This window comes from Lepisma saccharinum, chromosome 18, assembly GCF_977018435.1.
Source record: "Lepisma saccharinum chromosome 18, izLepSacc3.1, whole genome shotgun sequence".
Lineage (NCBI taxonomy): Eukaryota > Metazoa > Arthropoda > Insecta > Zygentoma > Lepismatidae > Lepisma > Lepisma saccharinum.
The window spans coordinates 70,822,062-70,842,465 of NC_139246.1; positions in this window are offsets into that span (position 1 = coordinate 70,822,062).

Here is a 20,404-nt window from a genome sequence, read left to right on the forward strand (position 1 = left end):
GAAACAAAGCAGCTAAAATACACCACAAAAAGCATTTCTCATCATTATTTTCTATATTAACCACGGCTCTTTTGTTTTTAATATTAGCAGGTAATGGCAGATATGTAGATCCTTGTAATGGGCTGAATTCAGAATTATTAACATATAACTTGTGTGGAGAGCCACATAGGCTCCATCCAGACTCTTTTGCAGCAAATTCAGAGTGTTTAATATTCAATTGTTCCATCAAACTGCTTATTATTTTGTCTAAATTTGCATTTAGGTACACAGGTACAGTTTCTGTTATGTGGGGCTGTGTAAATTTTGTGCCATTTGGCTTCTTATATTGTGTAAACAATTTGAGGGAGAGATTATAAGAGCCATTTTGTGCATTTAGAATTGCCTGCACATCAGGATTTACACTGTTCAAAAAATTCTCAATACCACATCTTGGCTTTGATTTAAAACAGTGATCCCTTAATTGGCCATTAAAACTGCTATGGATAGGTGGTGCATAGCGTGGCTGCTTTGCAGGTCCAGCATTAACAGGTGCTTCATGCTTCCTTTTCAGACCAGATGTGGATGGTTGTGAGGGCAATGTTGATGACTGTACATAAGAATTACACTTATGCCATTTGTAATATGCCTTGCTTAATATTTTATGGCATCTTGGACATATTTTCATGGCCTTTCTGCATTTCTTACGATCACAATTATGGCGGTGCCTGGCCCAATGAGAACTAGATATATTTTTATTACACTGATTGCAATATTTTTGTTTTGGCATTTTTGTAGTTTATTTATATAAAATTTCTTGGTCCAAAAAAAAACAGAACTATGCCAAAACAATTATAACAGCAGTAACTTGGCCCGGGTGATCCCCAATATAAAATAATTTTGCTCTTTTTATGCTGTTGTAAAACACTTTTTACCAGGTTTTCAGATCTGGGAGCTATCAATTGTATATCAACTAACAATAATTATTCTCAAAATCTCACGTGTGGAGATATTATTTTGCCACATGTATTTCAATCTCATATTTTGTCAGGACTCAAACCGGAGCCTTTTGTTTACAAGGCAACAATATTAACATTTTGCCATCAGGGGAGGCTTCATATTTTATGAGGACTCAAACCCAGAGGCCTCCTGATTGCAAGGCAATAAAAACCATGGGGCTATGCACCACACTCTACTGGGTCTCCTGGGATTTTGACAGAAAAAACACACTATAAACAATAAGATGATATGGGTACTTGACATAATTTTAAGTGTAGGCAAATCTGTCTGAGAGGCTTCACCTTTTCCACACTTGAATTCAAAATTCTTAAAATTCAGAGCATATCACACCTGAAGAATTGGGGTATAAGCCCCATTGCCATTGTTTTAAGTATGGGCAAATCTGTCTGAGAGGCTTCACCTTTTCTATACTAGAATTCAAAATTCTTAAAAAATCAAGGCATATCACACCTGAAGATTTGGGGTATAAGCCCCTCTTGCCATTGTTTTAAGTGTGGGCAAATCGGATTGTTCAATCAAATAGCCTCTCCTTTTCTACACTTATAAGTGGTGCTTATCCTATAGCCAATTACACTACTGCACTGTCTTCGGAACGAACGTGCAGGTTACAATGGGCCCGGTCTTAGGGTAACCTCTCTTCGAGGTGCTTTTGGAGAAGGGTCAAAGAACTCCAAATATACGGGCGAAGATAGCAGGACAAGAGGCTACGATTTGACGACAATTTATCAACGCTTGGCAAGAGAGGGTACAGTAACGAACCTTTTGAATAGCAAATACATAGACGCGCAGAGAAGCGGAAGACACCAGTTTTACTCAGATTTTCTTCGGCGTGTTATCGTGCACTATCTATCGCGAACCACCCGCGTAAAGTATCCGCTTTGTGTGTCGCACCGTTCCGTGTTGTGTTTATTTCGAACGTGTCTGTTTACTATCAAGATGGAGTAGAGACAGATAAAGGCCCTGCTGGGGGGGCGTCCGACCTAGTTGCCAATCCTTGAAGATGCGGAGATCCTATCTTATCGCCCGGAAGACATCTATTGACCACGCCGCAAACATCCACGACTCCACCACGAGGACTTTAGTCAGAGCCGACAAAGGTAAGCCGGAATGGAAGTGAAAATGGATAGGCTTCGTTAGCCCCGTCGTGACATCCAATGAACTCGCTTAATTACATTAAAAATCTCGAAATGACATTGCTTATTACGGTGATTAAATTGCATCAACTATCATTTTAACATGTAAAACCGTACAGCTTTCAATTATCCATTCATCCTAAGTATTTAACATTCAGATTGTACGACGCTATAAATTGTCAATATAATAATATAACAGTGATCCTGGTTAACCGCAAAAAGTAACAATATAAAGATTAACATTCAATTACAACAACATAAAAGGAGTAGTGTTTTTGTCGTGCAGGTTAAGCTCCTACAGGAACATGGTTTTTCCTTAAATGCAAATGTGAATGTCAAATTAAGAACAGTTTAAATTAATGTGGCTAACTTTAAACATGCGGCCGAACTTTTATTGTACTAATTACTCATGTCTTTTGGATTGCCGAGATACGAATGCGTGTAAGAATGTATGAGTGAAATGGGCAATGATGTAATGTTTATGCATGTGCTCTTCTATAGAAATTACAGTATATATTGAACTAACCCTGTGGTGTGATTTGTTCTACCCTATGTAATCTCTTGGGCTCCAACTGATGGCACTTACCCTGGGACAAAAGGTAAATAGGTTATTAATGATTGCCTTTTGTTTATTTGTTTAATTGTTTTTGTGGGTCTGACATTACCATTGTAGCGTAGAACCAGAATGACGTCAGGCATGCATGTTATCTAAGTAGACGTGGCGCTACATACCGTCACAAGCCATTATTTATTTTGGAAGTACGTGCTTTTTCTCCCTGGCTATCTCCCTGTAAAAGAAATAAATAACACACCCTCCACAAAAGAAAATACTTACAATATATATATATATATATATATATATATAAAGTTTCTCAACCACGGGTGGCTGCGGTGCTGTAGGGAGAAAACCAAAAGGATCTGACAATCGAAATGGGCACAAGTGAAAACTACTAATCCCAGTTTAACTTTTTTTGGTATTAAATAGTGCGTCGCTCCAAGATCTTGCATATACCGCCAGCTGGTCCGGAGTTTTATAGCGGGCTCGTCTAGTCCCACTCCCGACGAACTGACGTGTATATGAGCAACCAAAAATACAACTCCCCTTTTTTGTGACCCTTTGCCAAAAAAAAATATATATATATAATAAATCTGCTACTCAAGAAATTATACTGGAAGAGGTGAAGTTATCTTAAACAGCGCCCAGCGCTTTGCGTAATTACATGAATAGTAAGGCTAGATATTTTCTCAAAATACTTTTTATTTTGCTTAACAAGTGCAGAGTATTTGATTTGTTACAACTGTTTTAACAATGTGTTCTCATTTAAATAAGTAGTTTCTTACCAGAAAAAACAGTTACCAATTACCCCCCCCCTTCTTGACAGATTTTCACAAAAACTTTTTTTACAATGACGATCCACGTCATAGATTCATTTTTACTTTGGATTCCCACTATCTCTTGCATCACTTATGCTACCAAAACTAAGTCCATGATCATTCCCTTCTTTTGACTACCTATATACTTTGGGGGAATTAGACCCCGGCGATAGGAAATTATTATCAAAAAAAAAAATATGAAGTTACGATCTTTTCCCAAAAAATGTTTAATTAAAAAAAAAGGAAGATTGAAAGATACAAAAAAATCTATTAAGGTAACGCGATAAAATAAACCATTCTTCTAATAATACTTAACTCCATATCCGCAAGGTTTCCACGTTCTAGTCAACGCTCACAGTTGTACCGGAAAATAAGACCTGAGTCACGCCACTTTGACTCAGCCAGCTATCACGCCGTGGAACACCGTTGCTGGAGTTGCTGTTATCGGAATCGGCCCGGGCAGAACACTGGTTTGCCCAACAAGGAAAAAACTTCTACCCCGAGAAGCTTAACTAGGTGGCAGTCTCGTCGCCCCCAGGTTTCTTGGGAAAACAAACGAAGTTTCTCCGCGAACTCACAATCCCACGCATCGGTCTAATTCCTCTATACAGGGTGGGCCGAAGAATGTGGCGAAACGGGATATACAAATCCCGATTCACCACAACCTCCCCCACCTTCGGAAAAAAATATAGAACCTCAGGCACCAAATATCAAACAATACACTTGTACCAAGGAAAGCCAAAAAAGGCGTATAAACCCATATCCATATAGCATGTATCCTCAAAAAAGCTTTTTTTGTTCGATTTTTAATTTTTTTTCCAATATTGTTAGATCCCGATTAGCCCAATTAAAAAAATAATACGAAACAATATACAATAAATAATGGAATACATATCCAATAAATATAAAAATAGGCATAAGTGGAATCATTAATATAAAGTAGTTGAGACCAAAAATACCAAGACAGAAAATAGAGCTAAATGAGCACATAAATATGCCAATAAATACGATGAATGAAAATGAAGCAAGGCCTTGCGAACACATAATGAGGCTGAAAACTGACAATTGGACGAAAACATGATGATACTAACAAAGACTAAATGCATAATATATACTCTGATTAAAATATAATCGTCCTGGAGCAATAACAAAAGCAAAAACTTCAAGGGAGAACAACAAATTGTGGCAAAATACCTAGGTTCACACATATATATAGATATATATTATATCATCAAAGTAGCACGATGCACCTGAAAAGGAAAATAAGTGTCCAGTGCACCGTAAAGTTTCTGCATGAATGACATCCCAGAACTATCCAGCGGTGACCACCAAACATTCCCACAGGGTCGGCATTCAAGTCCCGAACTTTAACATCACAATGAATCCATAGATGGATGAAGAAATATCAGTCGATCTGCCTTTTCATCATCTTCGCGCATCCCGCAGCAAAGGTAAATAATATGGAATTCCAGCGTCATCTTGCAAACATAACAACGTAGAGGACGCTCAGAAGAAGAACATGAAGGGTGCTGGAAATATAGTCAAGCTTCGATCAAACCATGTCGACGGGGACAAGACAATAATACAGTTTCCAAAACACCATACTGAAGATCGCAACGACGAAGATGCCAAGATTCTTCACACAAGAAATAGGGCAAAAATTTTGTATAAGTAGCACTGCCCAAAAAACAGAGGATAAGGTGGATCACCACCACGATCGAAGCACTAAATATTCACTTGTGTGACTCCAAGGAGAGTACGAGCCAAAATTCACACAAGAAAAAACACAGGCGTTACGCAAGACATACCTGAATTCACAAAAAATTCATCTGTTTGGTGCAATCCATGAACAGCGAGGTATAATTGCAGTCGGAGATCCAAAAATCCAGTCCAGATCGAAACATGCAATATCCATGCGATATACCAGGAATCAGGGGCGTACAGATGTACTGAAGAAAAAATCCATAACAGCGACGAGAAGCAGGGGAAAATAGAAGTAGCATGCAGAATCTAGTGGCACTGGTCACTGACAACCGGGTTGGTAAGCCACATCAACAAATCAAATTCTCCAGGAAATGTACATGCAAAAAATAAAATAACCAAAATTACTAATTAGAAAAGGAAAGAAGGAAGAAAAGATATAGAACAGACAGAGAAAAATAATATACACACTGGAAAACAATATTGAACAGATAGAGGTGACAAGATTCTACAGAGCAAGACATACAAGTTAACAAAACTGCTCTTATCGTCGAACATTTTGGGGTGGTTCATTTGGCATACGAACTCTACAAGTAGCCTGTACATGTCCCCATTTCGAACAGCGACGGCACTGAACATTACGCCTAGACATACCATTTACATTATAATTACCACCTCTAAAATTGGTGCCAAAACCCAATTGAATATTTGAAGTCGTCGCCATTAACCTATGTGTATTAGTATTCATATTCCTTTCATCCGATGGCGGAGCGCTATAAAATTTTCGCTCCATGAGAGAATTATCCTCAGAAAATGGTAAATTGAAAAGGCAAGCAGCCACATCTGAACCAGCTTCGGAAAGAACATCATCCAAAACATTCTCATCCCGAGAATGATAAGCCTTGAGGTGCATAACATGCATTTTTCGAAGATAGACCTCAGTTTCTGGGTCAACTAAGAGGGCAGTAACTGGCCCTAAACATTTTAGCATCTTTGCGGGACCAGCCCATCGTTCCATTAACTTAGCAGCAACATGATTTAAGGCATTACTTTTTGGAAAGACCTTGTATAAAACCAGATCACCCGCTATAAATTTAACAGATTGACGTTGAGGATCATATCTGGCTTTCCTTTATGCCAAGCCTTAACTAAATTTTGAAAAACTTCAGCCCAAAGGGTAGCTCTATCTTGAGTGGGATTAGCGCCTAAATCATCCTCACCATGGAGTTCCCAATGGAAACCAAGCGGTCCCTCAAGATCCCTTCCAAACAAGATTTTTGCCGGCGAAGTTTTAGTGCTTTCATGGACGGCGTTATTAAAGGCAAAGGCAATTTGTTGGAGAGTTGTATCCCACTTTCGATGATCAGCCGAATGATAACAGATAAGGGAAGACTTTAAATTGCGGATGAACCGTTCAGCAAGTGAGGGACTTGGATAATGAACACTAGTGTATATGTGCTTTACAGACTGTTCAAAAATAAAAGTATTAAAAATACTAGAACGGAAGTAAGACGCGTTGTCAGAAACTAATTCACAAGGACTTCCAAATGAAAGAAATAAGGTACGTAATTTCTCAATAACTTTTGCAGAAGTAGCAGCACGTAGGGGAGATAGAGACACCCATTTTGAAAAACTATCGACTACTACTAAAATATAAACTTTGCCTTTTGCAGAACGCACCAAGGAGCCCACAAGATCAATGTAAAGCCTTCTCCAAGGGTGACGGATAATCTCTGAAGATAAATAACCCGAAGGTTTTCCCAATGCCAACTTGGCACGTTGACAAAGATTACAAGATTTAACATAGTTGCGAATATCAGCCTGTGCTCCTTCCCACCAAAAGAGAGACATAATTTTACGCATAGTTTTGGCTATACCAAGATGAGCTCCACCTAATGGAAAATCATGATAATAACGACATATAAGGTGCTGTAACATTTTAGGAAGAACAATACAAGCATGATTAACTCGAGGGGGCTTCCATACTAACAAATTCTTATAAATAGCATAGTGTTTCACTTGCTGACCCGCCAAGAGATCATCTCTAATCCTCTTTAACACAGGATCATGAAGTTGAAGATCAACTATATCTGATGTAGAGAAAGGAATAAGTGCTAATTTGGGAGCAGAACAAACCAGATGAGAAGAACTGCTTAAATTCGAGGGACATAATTGAAATTCTTCAGGTGAATGTATCCTGGACAGACAATCCGCGACTGGGTTTTGTTTGGAAGTAATATGCTGAGTCTGAAAGGTAAAACGCGAAAGGTACAATATCCAACGTCCAAACTTGCCATACTGGTCTGGATGTTGCAATTACCAGGATAAAGCCTGGTTATCAGTTTGAAGAATTAATGGTTTACATGTAAGGTAGGTTTCAAACTTTTTAAACCCAAAAACGATAGCACTACATTGCGCCTCATAGATGGATTGGCGGCGTTCCAAAGGGGTACGCTTCCTGGACGCAAAGGCTATAGGACGCAAGGATCCATCCGAGTCCCGTTGGTGCAACACAGCGCCTAACGCAAGCCCAGAAGCGTCACACTGCAAAACAAAATCCTTAGAAAAATCTGGCAAGGCAAGAACAGTATGGTCGATGAAACTCTGTTTTAAACGCTGGAACTTAACATTATCTTCTTCAGTCCAAACAAAATGGACATCCTTTTTTCGCTTATCAGATAAGAAAGCTGTAAGATCAGAATATGCAGGAATAAATTTACTGAAGTAACCCAGTAAACCAAGTACTTTCATTGTTCCTTTGACTGATTTTGTAGGCGGTAACTCTTGGATGGCCGCAACGCGGTCTGGATCCATCACAAGTTGTCACTGCTGAATAATATATCCCAAATATTTAATACGTGGTGACATCCAAACACTCTTGGAGGGGTTAACTGTTAAGCCAGCCTCTCGAAAGGCCTGGAGAACAAGGGTTAGATGTTGCAAATGTGACTCCTTATCAGGGGAAAAGATAAGGACGTCGTCTGCATATGTAACTAGAAATTGATATTTAAATTTACCTAGCACTTCATCCAAAGCTCTACCCAGCAACTGGGTACCCAAATTGATCCCAAATGGAACCCTGGTGTAGCGACAAAGACCCCACGGGGTACAAAACGCAGTAACATCCCTACTAGCTTCATCAAGTTCCAACTGATGGAACGATTTATTGAGATCCAAAACAGAAAAATGGACGCATTTTGCAAATGTTGTAAAAGCAAATCAATGCGCGGAAGAGGAAATGCGTCATAAGAGATCAAGTTATTAAGAGCTTTATAATTGCAAACCAAACGTTTGGATCCATCCTGTTTATCAACCAAAAAACACGGGGAAGCGTAAGCCGACCGAGAAGGTTCCACAATATTCTCGCGAATCTAGTCATCTATGGCTTCACGCATAAGCGTAAGTTGATTCGGATTTAATTGATAAGGACGAGAACGGATAGGTATATCAGACTTAAGAGGGATATGAACTGGACCAAGACGACATTTACCCACTCGGTCTGTAACCACATCATCAAACAATGCAAATAGTTTATTTAATCTAACACTAAAAACATCTAATTGCAAAGAACAAGATTCATTAACAGGGATAGCATTCTGTGAAGTAGGATGCACCGAAGTACAAAATGGAACGCCCTCATTCCAGTAGGGGAACGAAATTAAATTATCGGAAAATGAAATTGAAACATTATGAGACACCAAAAAATCACTTCCCAAAATTAAGTGAAAAGGGAGATCATCAGCAATCCAAACAACCCATTTCCAGGACAAGAAATCGATTTTAAGGGGGACAAGCACTTTTTGTTTTAGTGTCAGAAGGCCATTACGAACATCTCGTAAAATAAGAAAACTAGATGTAGGCTGGGGTAAACTAGAACTCAAGGTCTCGAAAAATGCCCGTGACATTAAAGAAATGGAGCTCCCGGTATCCAATAAGGTACGAACAGAGCGACCACATACGTCTGAAATAACTACAGGGCAAAAGGGGACCAAAGGGTCCGAAGAAAAACGAGAACGGCGGGGTAGTGAATCAGTGCCTTCAGTACCTTTTTTCTCTAAAGGGAAGGTATTATTAAAGGAAATATCAGAACTCACATTAGGATTACGGTCATCAACAATTGTAGGAAAGGAAAATCCCGAATTTGTGGAATTGAATTCAATATTGAGGCAAGTAGTAGGGGCGTGTTCAAACAATTTACTGGGGGGAGAGTAAGCAATAGACCTTTTTTGTTTAATTTTACATTTTGAATAAGCTGCTTTATTGGGGGGTTTTGGGTTTGATAAACCGGCTCCAAGAATTCCTTCATTTAATTCAATAGTCCAAATATTACGCGCAATATCTAGAAATGCTTTTAAAGAGGTAGGTTTCTGTTGTCCTAGAAGGCGTGAGCGAGTATCTGTAGACAAATTATTTAATATTTCCTCAAGAAGGCGTTTTTCGCTCCAAGCCAATTCCAAAACTCTAGTAGCTTCATTGATCTCAAGAATATAAGCTTTCCGCTTGTTGTTGATTTCTCGAGACATAAGCTGTAATTAAGTCTTGCAAGGCATTGCGTGTGACTAGGCGCTGCCAAAGAGCGCATTTAAAAATTGGCCAAGGATACTTGTTTTGAAGGAAATCCAACCAACAGGATCGCAATATGCCTGAAGTATGAGGTAGACATTCTAAAAGGATGGATTCCGTATCAAAAATATTTAATTTAATTACTTTTTCAACAGTCAAAAGGAAATGAAACAATTGACGAAAATCCATACCATCAATGTACTTTAAATCCTGCAGTAAATACAAAACTGTATTGTAACGTAGTTGATGTTGCACTTCCGAAAGGTCACCATTAGACAAGGGCTGTTTAACAAAACCTAAAAAGGGACTAAGTTTAGGATTAAGTAAATGCGGTGATTGCTTCAGTGGCGAACTCTGAAAGGCCACCGGTGAAGGGGCAGGATGGGGCGTCTCAACAATTGGACTTTGAGGTATGGTATCTAAAGATCTACTAAAACGCTTGGTACCAGCCAAGGTAGTGGGCATCTGAAAAATAAAGGTACTGGATTCAAAAATATGAGTCAAAATAATAAGAAAACGAAACGAACTGAAATTTAAACAATTTAAAACCCTGGAAAAAAATCTATTAATAATCAAAGATAGTGGGTGTAGGAAAATTCTTCAATTCGGCAAGGCAATACATTTAAGTTAGCAACAAATCACTAATAAATTCAATTCCCCCAAAAAAATTCACTGCAAACCTGTTTAACAGAACTAAACGCAGTTGGTCAAAGGCGGAAGTCCAACACTGGAGCGAAAGCACCTCGGGAAACGTGGCCGTGCCTGCTACCATATAGTTTGTGACGTCTTGCTCAATTTCGATGTTGTTTGGAACAATCCGTCACAACCCATTATTTATTTTGGAAGTACGTGCTTTTTTTCCCTGGCTATCTCCCTGTAAAAGAAATAAATAACACACCCTCCACAAAAGAAAATACTTACAATATATATATATATATATATATATATATATATATATATATATATATATATATATATATAAGTTTCTCAACCACGGGTGGCTGCGGTGCTGTAGGGAGAAAACCAAAAGGATCTGACAATCAAAATGGGCACAAGTGAAAACTACTAATCCCAGTTTAACTTTTTTTGGTATTAAATAGTGCGTCGCTCCAAGATCTTGCATATACCGCCAGCTGGTCCGGAGTTTTATAGCGGGCTCGTCTAGTCCCACTCCCGACGAACTGACGTGTATATGAGCAACCAAAAATACAACTCCCCTTTTTTGTGACCCTTTGCCAAAAATATATATATATATATATATATAATAAATCTGCTACGCAAGAAATTATACTGGAAGAGGTGAAGTTATCTTAAACAGCGCCCAGCGCTTTGCGTAATTACATGAATAGTAAAGTTAGATATTTTCTTAAAATACTTTTTATTTTGCTTAACAAGTGCAGAGTATTTGATTTGTTACAACTGTTTTTAACAATGTGTTCTCATTTAAATAAGTAGTTTCTTACCAGAAAAAACAGTTACCAATTACCCCCCCCCCCTTCTTGACAGATTTTCACAAAAACTTTTTTTACAATGACGATCCACGTCATAGATTCATTTTTACTTTGGATTCCCACTATCTCTTGCATCACTTATGCTACCAAAACTAAGTCCATGATCATTCCCTTCTTTTGACTACCTAGACCCCGGCGATAGGAAATTATTATCAAAAAAAAAATATGAAGTACGATCTTTTCCCAAAAAATGTTTAAGTAAAAAAAAAGGAAGATTGAAAGATTCAAAAAAAAATCTATTAAGGTAACGCGATAAAATAAACCATTCTTGTAATAATACTTAACTCCATATCCGCAAGGTTTCCACGATCTAGTCAACGCTCACAGTTGTACCGGAAAATATGACCTGAGTCACGCCACTTTGACTCAGCCAGCTATCACGCCGTGGAACACCGTTGCTGGAGTTGCTGTTATCGGAATCGGCCCGGGCAGAACACTGGTTTGCCCAACAAGGAAAAAACTTCTACCCCGAGAAGCTTAACTAGGTGGCAGTCTCGTCGCCCCCAGGTTTCTTGGGAAAACAAACGAAGTTTCTCCGCGAACTCACAATCCCACGCATCGGTCTAATTCCTCTATACAGGGTGGGCCGAAGAATGTGGCGAAACGGGATATACAAGTCCCGATTCACCACAAGTCTTAAAATACCACCATAAAATAGAGATTGTTCATTTTGTGCTCGTAGGCTTGTTGCACTAAGTCGCTGTGTATTAGTAGCGACATGTTTTGTGCTGCCATTGGTTGAAAATGTTCCGTGCGCACGTCGATCCAAACTGTCTCTTTCAAAGTTAGTTGGTAAAACTACACACAATAATAAAACTAGACCGTATATAATTGAGACAGTTAGCTTCTTGTGCTTTTGTATTTGAGTCAGTATGTTCTGCCAAGACGACACCGTCTACTTTTTATAAGTTATTAATTGAAAGCATTTCTTGTGACTAAGAAATGTCTCCCTCTGATGCTAATATCGGAATCTTGAGATAAGAGTGCAGAATAATGGTGTGTTCGTCTCTACCTCACTTTGGTGAAGAAACTTGTTTTATTGCGACATGTTATGAGAGTTTTTTAGTCGAAATTCCAAAAAAATGTGACGCAACATCAGTTTAGGGTTGTGCTGTCACGGACACTTCTGGGTAGTAATGATCCCATTGAACGTCAATAATGTTGCTACAACACAGAAGTGTCCGTGACTGTACGATATGCTTATGTACCAATAATATACTCCTCCCAAATCTGCCTCGAGAACGTTGGTTCTTTTCTCTTTCTTAATCGTGGTTGCGTATTGCAAGGGTGACGTGTTTGTGATATGGAGGTAGCAAGGTGGTAAAAAGGGTTATTTTTTATCCTGCGTTTCAGACTGGGTAACGACATGAAGACATACGATATTTAAACTTCTTGACAGTATGCTTGCTTTTGGTGCAGGTGGAACTCGTTTGTTTGAGTTGGAGTTTTAAGTCCGCTTTATGCCCAGTAAGGGTAATCGGGACTGGACCTACAGTTTAAAGTTGAATCTAAACCACGAAATGCCTCCACCAGGTAACGACCCTGGGACCCCTTGATTACAAGGCGACGAAGCAACCACTCCGCCATTTTTTTAAGGAATGCCCCTAAACGGAAGTATCCGACTTTTTTCTTTATATTCTCAAGATTTTCATTTTTCGGTTATTCTCAATTTTCATTTTTTCTCATTTGGACAAACAAAATTCCCATGCCTTACCCGGGACTCGAACCCGGAACCCCTGGCGTCCTAGCGCGCTGTGCTAACCACACCGCCAAGGAGGTCGACAGGGCCATCGGGGATGCCTTAGATGGAACTCGTACCCCTCCTACTTGACTGCGAGAAGAACTACCGAAGTAAGAAAGAACCGGGTGTCAGGTAAAAAAGGAGCGAAAACGAAATGCTTTTTGTCTAGGTGATAGAATTCAATGGAACACCAGCAGACTTTATGGGTGACGTGGAAGTAGAGGTCAGGTGATGAACAGTTACTTTGATTGGGTGGTTGCAAGAAATGAGATTTATAAAACATATTCTTGTCCGCTCCATTCGCGAAACAAACATTTCTGTACGCTTCACATCAAGTTTATACGTCAATCATTCATTATTAAAATTATACCGCATTTCAGGGGATTCCAAACTTTGTAGTTTCAAAACTTTTCCGCGGCGCCCAAGTCAGAATGTAGGCATAGGCCTATCTAAAACTTGCAACGCTAAGTTAGTGTTGTTAGGTTTCTTGCCTTATGTTAAAAAATAAGCACATATTTCAAATTCAGAAACAGTGTTTATGTAAAAAGGACTAAATAAGCAAATGTTTGGAACAATCATATCTAAAACCATCTGTAGTCTAACAACTAAGTGGCATTTAAGTGAAAATATCGCACACCGGGGCGCCGCGGAGCACACTTTGGGAACCACTGCCCTATTCAATTTTGAATCAGTTTGTGAAGAAAGGTTTAATTAAAATGTCGATTAAGACTCACACCATTATATGCTTGGATAGTTTTACTGTACTGGACTTCTGGTAAATTAACACTTAATTCATTTTACAAAGAAATTAAATAAGTTAATTTTCCTTTGCTCGTTTTGTTCAAATGTACAGTCTACATGGAACAGCCATCTGAAGCACCACCCTCCTCCCCAAATCTAATAACTCCAACAGAAATAAAATTTTTGTCGACTATAGTCTCCAAAATCTTTTCTCAACCAAAGAGATAAAATCGTAACGATTCTATTGCGAGTGACCCTTCACAGAGATGAGGAAAGTGAGATCCTAGTTCCAGCGAATAATTCGTTAGGGCCGCTTCAGTAGATTATAGTGTACGCTGAGTATGCACAGAAAATATAGTTTCTAATATAATGAGTGGCTTAGCAAATGATCTGCGGAGACTGTATTTGTATAAGCATTCTCTTCCTTCCCTGAGGAGAATTGAATAAAACAATGGCTTGGTGTAGCTTTCAGAGGCGAGCGGCACGTGAAACGCTTCACTTGCAAATCAGCATTCAGAAAGCGACAGGACAAGCTGCATGTGTCGCTCTGATTAGGCAGTTTTCTCAATACCGTGCTCTTGTTAGCTCATGCGCGGTGAATGTTTGAATTTAAACTAACTGTTCTAGTGTCGCTTGCAGATTGCAGCTTCTGTGTGAATTCTCCGTGTTGCTTGCCGCCTGTCACTTGTCGTCTGTCGTTTGCAGCTTTTTTGCTTTGAAAGGGAGATTTCACACGAAAGCGACAACCAACACGTGTACCTTATAAGCAAACCATAAGTAATGGATTGAACATTTTGAACAGAAGCGACACAACAAGTTGCAGGTGTCGCTTGTAGCTTGTGTGTCGCTCTGATTGTTCAGTTTTGTTAATACTGTGCATCATGTCGCTTCGCACTTTTGTTCGCGCGTGCGCGGTGACTGTTTTGAATTATATAGAATGGTCCAATGTCGCTTGTCGCTTTGGTATGAAATTTCCATGTCGCCAGTCGCCTGCCGTTAATGCCCTTTAAGCAGATTCTAGACCGAAGCGCAACGCGACAAGCGACAAGCCTCGGTAGTCAATGAAACGTTTTGAACTGATACAGCACGGTAAGCTGCAAATATTGCATGTCGCTTGGTTGTGTCACTCAAACTGTCTACTTTATCAATGTTGTGTATCGTGACGCCTCCACTTGTTGTCGTGCACGGGCGGTGAATGTCTTAGTCTCCAAGACAAAAGGGACCCGTGTCTCTTGTCGATGTGGAAGCACACTGTCGCTTGTCGCCTCCGTCAGAATTCTTCCCCTGACCCCTTCAAGGAGACTTCAGATCGAAGCGACAAGTGGCAGGCGACAACAGACAGGCAACACTGGCATCGACGTCAGCAGGGTTTTTTGCCAGGGAGGGGCAAGGAAGGTATTTTTTTTCAGGGGGGCAAATACGCCACATTATCCCCAATGTTCCCTCAAAAAACATTGCTTACATTTGAATTTATCATGTTCGTGCATTAATAAACACTTATTATTGTGGCTGAAATGAAATTATATATGTCAAATATATAATTTGTGGTTGACTTTCATTTTCCTGGGAGGGGCACGGCCCCCCTTGCCCCCTTCCGAACACCAATGAACACTGGTGACTTCAATCTAAAGCAAGAAATTCACCGCTCATGCTCGGAAAACCTAATGCATCGACCCGCAAGTGACACGTGCAGCTTGCCCTGTCGTATCAATGCGAAAGGTCGAACTGATTACTGAGTTTCACTTCCAAGCGATACGTATCTCTTGTCACTTGTTATATATTTGGATTTGCTTGGTATCATGCCAATAAAGAGCTTCGTTTCACACAGTTGCAGCATGATAGGCCGCACAAGACTGCTTTCATTTCTGAAATCTTCAAACAACACATAAAAGTATGCAAAGTAAAAATTAAGATTCAGCGATTAGGGGAAATGTGATTATTTTCTCAATTCCACAGTGGGGCAAAAACTCCTTAAGTACCGCACTGACTGCACAACATTTAATCCCTTCCTAACTCCGCCGCGAAAGGAACTCTTCTTTTCCCCCTCCCCCTTCCGAATGCTCTGGGCCAAGCTACGCGCTCTCAATTGACGCCGTAAAGCGCATTTCACAGTTATTGCCCAATTCGGTATGGCACGTAGCTGCTTACACACAGGAAGAAATCATGTGACCTACAAGAATTGTGATTGGTTGGACGGGTTTTGCAACATTGGTTGGTACCCACAACGGATGCAATTGTATTAAAATTACAACACGGAAATTAGGCAGGTGATATTGGTACCAGGTTCCAACAAGAATAGTAACTTTTTTTCATCAGGAAAACTGCATAAATGATAATTTTCAAAAACCACGGTGGTATTTGTAATCACATGCATGGTCTTGACATTTTAAAATGAATTTGATTATGCTAATTTATCAAATTATAGTGGTTCCCACAACATATGTACACTCACTCGGGCCTTATAAGACCACATTTACACGTATGTGTGTGTGTGTGTTTTAAGGAATAGAAAAGGAATGATGTTACTTACTAAAGGAAAAATATGTGACGCTCCCTCCTACGAATCAATTGTGTACACAGAGGCACCCGTAGCACGAGGAACGACATTGTAGCATAATGACATAAGAATGACTTAGTCTGCATGACTTCCAGTTGTTAAAATACCACAGTTAGACGTAAGGCAACTTGTAATGAAAAGTAGAACGAGAGGTAAGCAGAATTCAAGGCGTGGAGTATTTCACATATTAAAGAGATTTTATTTTTTTTATTATCCATATAAATTTTCGCTTTCAGCTATTCATTAAATGATAGTTTAATATTCCTGTTTTGCATTTTCTAGCTTTGAATTTTAAATACCTTAAATTTCATGTTCAAACTTGAAGGGAAATTATGATATTTCTATTTCAAATTACGTCATTCCTTAGTGTTTAAATAAACACTACTTCACGTTAATTAATAGATTTCGTGTGGTTACTTAATCGCATCGCAAATCATTAAATCACTAAATAACGATGACTTATTGCGGATAGTATACTCAATGAAGCAGAATCTCGTTAGCCCTCCCATTAGGGATAATCACGTTTTTCATTCCGTCAGCTTACGATAGGTGGAAACACGCAAGTTTAATCTCTGCCCGAAAGCACGATTGCTGATTCATTCGTTGCTTTATTTGCGTTCCTTCGAACTCAGGATATATGCAGTAGGGTAGATCGAAAAACAGTTTTTTTCGAAATCGGTCTGCGGCTAGTGCTTAAAGTTTGTGATTGATGGTCCTTATAACCCATATAAAAAATTCAAAACCATAAGTAATAATTTTGAATTCTAAAAGCACGAAATTGCCTGGCTATGAAAGGAAAGTTACGTTAGTTTAAAGTTCAATATGCTGCAAGAATCTTGCTGGTATAAAATGTTCGTTCAGAGTACTATGATGTGGGGTTATGGGTCCGAGTCAACACATTCCGCGAGGAGCCACATCACCAGCTTCGATGCCGGACGCCCTTGACTGCGTAATATGAGACGTTGAAAGAGCTAAGTAATATTTAGACGGACAAATTCTAGCGCTTCGTGCATGGATATCTGGCAACTTACTTGAAAGGAAAATCTTTGACTTGAGTCTTACGACCGCATATTAGGGTGGATCAAAAAACAGTTTTTTCGAAATCGGTCTGCGGCTAGTGCTTAAAGTTTGTGATTGATGGTCCTTATAACCCATATAAAATTCCAACTTGATCGGATAATATCTTCAGGCTGAGCTTTTTAATCAAAATTTTAAATTTTTATGAAAAAATATCAAAATTTGCAAATTTTCCTTATGGTTTCTCGATGTTTCTGGAGTGATTTAATTGCAACAAATTACATATATTGCTTGTATGTTGCATAATATTAACGATTTAGTGTGTTTTAATCAGGGAAAATGGTTTCTTAGTTCGCCAAAATTTGACAAAAAATGCCAAATATACAGAAATGTTACGGATGTTGGTTAGCAAATAACCCGCTATAATTACTCGACCCCACCGACTTAAATTTACCAAAAACGATAAAGTTATAGGAAAGTAAGTAAACTGCAGCTCTTAGTTCATAGACTAATCGACTATCCAACACTTACCATGAAAAGTGTATGAACTACAGTGCCTGCAAATGCTCCCTCAAAATATCTAAAATGGAGAAGGAATTTTTAGAAGACCAGAGAACAGACCAGAAAATGTACATTGGAAGAGAAGACATCCCGACAACGAAAAGAAATCTGAAAAAATAAAAAGTAAAGAAACTGAGCAGCTTAGCTTGGAAAAACGTATACAAGAGCGTTCGTCGTCAGAAGGGCGGCAAGTGGACGAAGCTGAAAATGTCGAAGTCAAGGAAGACTTACCTGGCGATGATGAAGATCTAGAATTCATTCCACAAAATAAGAAGTTTAACTCAGGAACAAGTATTCAGACCAGGGTCAATCTGAGCTCATGTTCGGGTGCATGTGCGACGGGATGTGTGTCAGACCGAGTAGCTGCACATTTGGCACCAAGTCTTCTGAGTGATATATATATAAAACACTGAATGAAAAGTAGAAATTTCACATTGTTATAGACAGAAACAATTTCAGGCGACAGTGCTCACGAACGCTACAAACACTACAAGAACAACAATGTCCCCAGAACAAGAAAATTTTGTCGTTGTACTTCGATGGAAGGAAAGATTCTACTTTGGTGAAAGAGACATGTGAAGAGACTGGAGAAACGTACCAACGGACTTGTCAAGAAGAGCACATCTCTCTCATCGAGTAAACTTGTTCCTTCTACCTTACCCATGTTACGCCCAAATAGCCGGCGCAGAAGGAGCAACTGCCGCTATTTGGAACTTTCTCTGCGAAGAAGGCATAGTTTGACCGAATTGTTGTGCATAGGATCCGACGGAGAGAGGAAGAACACGGGGAAGCACACCGGCATCATCCGGCGTTTAGGAGAATATATCCAGCGTCCTCTCCAATGGATTGTGTGTCAATTGCATTCTAATGAACTGCCCCTAAGACACATTTTTGAGAAAATTGACAGCAAGACATCCGGCCCGAAAGGATTTCATGGCGACGTAGGAAAGAGCTTGTCTACCTGCCAAGACCGGCCCATCGTCCAGTTCGAAAAAAATTGAAGCACTTCTTACTGATATTGAGTTGATGTTCTCAGCAAAGACCAGTCTTACCTCTACAAAATACCTCTACAAAATGTGCCAGGCTGCAAACAGTGGAATGTGTCCAAATTATCTTGCGATGTGTCTTCCTGGGCCCATTCACCATGCTCGATGGCTGACTCTTGCAGGGTGCATCCTTCGACTGTATGTAGCAACGTCAAATCCATCACCTGCTCTTAAGACATTGACAGAATTTGTCGATAAAGTTTACGCTCCCATGTGGTTTTACATGAAATGCAATGGAACTATCAAGGACAAGTCAAAAAACCTGTGGCTAGCATTACTGAAAATGGAGTACTTACCAAGTGATTTAAAGACTTTACTCTATGATCGTCTTCAAAATCATGGTTTCTGGGGCATTCAGAAAACATACTTGTTGGTATGTTGGCAGGCAGTCGCCCAAATGTGCGTCAAAATACGGCGAAGAAGATCGGAAGTAAGGAAAAGCCAACCAAAGAACACCATTAGAAAATTTGCATCCCCAGTGATCAACTTTAATGCCAAAAATTACACAGATTTAGTGCGCTGGGGAAAAGAAGAAATAACATCGCCTTTAGTAGAACACTTACTTACCAATGAAGACTTAGAAGAGATCACACAAGGAATAGACGATTCCCTAGGAAAACTGCAAACTTTTTTGACCTGCCGTGCCATAGCCAGGCTATGGAACGATGCGTCAAAGATGTAACTGCTGCATCAATTGCTGTATGTGGTTATGACTCCTGAGATGGTTATAATAAAGCTCGATTGGAGGACAGGAAAATATTATCAAAGTTTTATAACTAAGCGGACTTTAAAACCTAAATAGGCCAGTATACCTGGGTGGGCGGGCGGGCGGTACTCGATTGCAGCCACATCCTCGTGGTGATTGTTGGATAGTCGATTAGTCGATGTACTAAAAGCTGCAGTTTACTTCCTTTCCTATTACCTTATCGTTTTTGGTAAATTTAAGTCGGTGGGGTCGAGTAATTATAGAGGGTTATTTGCTAACCAACATCCCTAATATTTCTGAATATTTGGCATTTCTTGACGAATTTTGGCGAACTAAGAAACCATTTTCCCTGATTCAAACACACTAAATCGTTAATATTAAGCAACATACAAGCAATATATGTAATTTGTTGCCATTAATCACTCCAGAAACATCGAGAAACCATCAGGAAAAATTGCAATTTTTGGACATTTTTTCATAAAAATTTAAAATTTTGACTAAAAAGCTCAGCCTGAAGATATTATCCGATCAAGTTGGAATTTTATATGGGTTATAAGGACCATCAATCACAAACTTTAAGCACTAGCCGCAGACCGATTTCGAAAAAACTGTTTTTTGATCCACCCTAATATGCGGTCGTAAGACTCAAGTCAAAGATTTTCCTTTCAAGTAAGTTGCCAGATATTCATGCACGAAGCGCTAGAATTTGTCCGTCTAAATATTACTTAGCTCTTTCAACGTCTCATATTACGCAGTC